The 2,068-nt window shown below is 36.3% G+C and overlaps 1 long non-coding RNA gene across 1 annotated transcript; it reads left to right on the forward strand.

The window, feature by feature from the left end:
* Window positions 1-36: 36 nt before the first annotated feature.
* Window positions 37-1,838, forward strand: LOC107578251 (uncharacterized). Its single transcript, XR_001608327.1, has 5 exons — window positions 37-211; window positions 1,061-1,099; window positions 1,267-1,350; window positions 1,430-1,500; window positions 1,782-1,838. It is a non-coding gene; the product is annotated as an uncharacterized lncRNA (long non-coding RNA).
* Window positions 1,839-2,068: the final 230 nt, after the last annotated feature.

Genomic DNA, 2,068 nt, shown 5'->3' on the forward strand with positions numbered 1-2,068 from the left:
TCGGTCGCTTTCGTTTTTCTGTTAGGGGTGTGTTCTTGAGCAGAAACAGATTGTTTCACGGGAAGGAAACCCAAGTGTGTGAGGCAGATATAGAGCGAAGAGAAAACTGCTGTCGCCCACTAAAATAATAATAATAAATATATAACGTTAAAGGACTAAAACACGAGATCTACGGCATCAGTATCCACAGCACTTCACTTTGAAGTAACAGGTGAGTTGATGGCATATTAGATTAATGCAGCATACACTGTAAAAACTTTAACAGTTAACCTGTAACATTAACATCAAAACTAATAAGATCAACGAAGCAGCATATTTAATGGATAAGTCGGGTATAAATAGATCCTTAAAGTAGCAATTGCATGTTTACATCTGTTACAGTAAATATCCCTCTGAAATCATAGAATTGCCATATCATTGTTATGTAGGCTTACGTCATAGTTATGAATTTATGCGTAATATTTCTTCACTGAAGGCCTAGTAGTGGAAAGTAGTAGTAAATGATACCATTTTATTTATTTAGTTAGTTAGTACTGTAAGTATTATAATGATGTGGCTCACAGAGTATTATCTAAATAACTGACTGATTGTTTATTTGGTAATATTTAGTGTCCTTAAATGTCCTTAAAATAGAGTAAATGAATATAAAAGTATGAATTTGCTTTTTTCCATTTTATTTTTGGTGTGAATGCATTATGGTGTACTGATTACTTCGACTACAAAAGCTGCAGGTTATATCAATTATTAAAATGATAAACATAGTATGTTAACTATGTTACGGACCTGGAGTGGATTGTCCTAAAATGTGTTTAGGAAGACTACATGTGATTTGCGTTCTGTACCTGCGGTCCAACTTCCCAGTTATTTCCTGGTTAATTCCCGGGTGTTCCCAACCTGAATTTTGTGTGTTAATGCCATCCTGTTTGTTTTGTGGATTCATTAGCAATGAAAATCTTGGGCGGTCGAAATTCCATTCCCTACGAAGCATGGAAAAAAGAAAGAAAAAAAACATACAGGAAAATATTTGTTTAACTTGCTTTTCTGGTTTGCATGTTTACAGAGTGTTATTTGCAGTCTTCTGCCATGGCTACAAATAATGGTGAGTGTGTCAAACCTTATCAGCAGCAACCTGATTCTGACAGGACTGTTAAATTGCTGTTATACAGTATATAACTCAAAGAAACACCCTGGCTTTCACATGACAGTGAGAACAGTGTCAATTGATGCTCTTTGATACTCTTCTTTGATTCTCTTGATTTAAACCAGGTTACCCAATTGACCTCCAACCACAGAAAAATGCAATTCATCCCGCCCCTTCTTATAACCAGGGACCAGCTATACCAGGCCCAGGTAAGGGAATCTGAGGAAATTTCGATTTTTTTTTAATCTTATCTCCTGTTCTCACTCCTAATGTTCTTACCTTTGCAAGGTCAAGTGCTCATGATGCCAGTTCCACAAAGACCCGCTGGCTGCCCACCAGGATTGGAGTACCTGACCCAGGTAGAGCTTTTCTGCTGCGTATGAACAGCACAGTATGCCACTGTAGGCAGAGATGGTTTTTTTCTTTCTTCGTGTGTGTGTGAAATGAGATAGTGTCTTCTCAGGAAGTGGTGTTTCAGCTTGCATTGGTTTCCTGGGCTTTGAAATGATACAGTAAATGCCCCACTTATTGGAAGAACTGTGTATTACTTGTGAAATACTTTGGAAACACTTCACAAAAATGAATATCATGCAAAGTTCTAAAGATGCTTTTCAGCATTTATTCCCTTTTTACAACACAGATTGATCAACTTCTTGTACAGCAGAAAGTTGAGCTGGCTGAAGGTAATTTTGTGATGTTTGTTTTAGTTTTTTTTCACTGATATTATTTGAATACTTTGCATGGTTTTAAATTTAATGACTATTATAAAACGGTTCCTTATCATAGTTCCATTCCTCGATTCTGATTGGTCGACATAATAGAAATTAACTGACCCCGGTTACATTTGCTTGATCATACAAGCTTTACACATTGTTAAATCTCTCCCATCTAGGTTTGGGGAGCTAATAACAAAGTAAAGAAAAAAAT

This window comes from Sinocyclocheilus grahami, unplaced genomic scaffold (assembly GCF_001515645.1).
Source record: "Sinocyclocheilus grahami isolate Dianchi unplaced genomic scaffold, SAMN03320097.WGS_v1.1 scaffold9451.1, whole genome shotgun sequence".
In the NCBI taxonomy this organism is placed as follows: domain Eukaryota; kingdom Metazoa; phylum Chordata; class Actinopteri; order Cypriniformes; family Cyprinidae; genus Sinocyclocheilus; species Sinocyclocheilus grahami.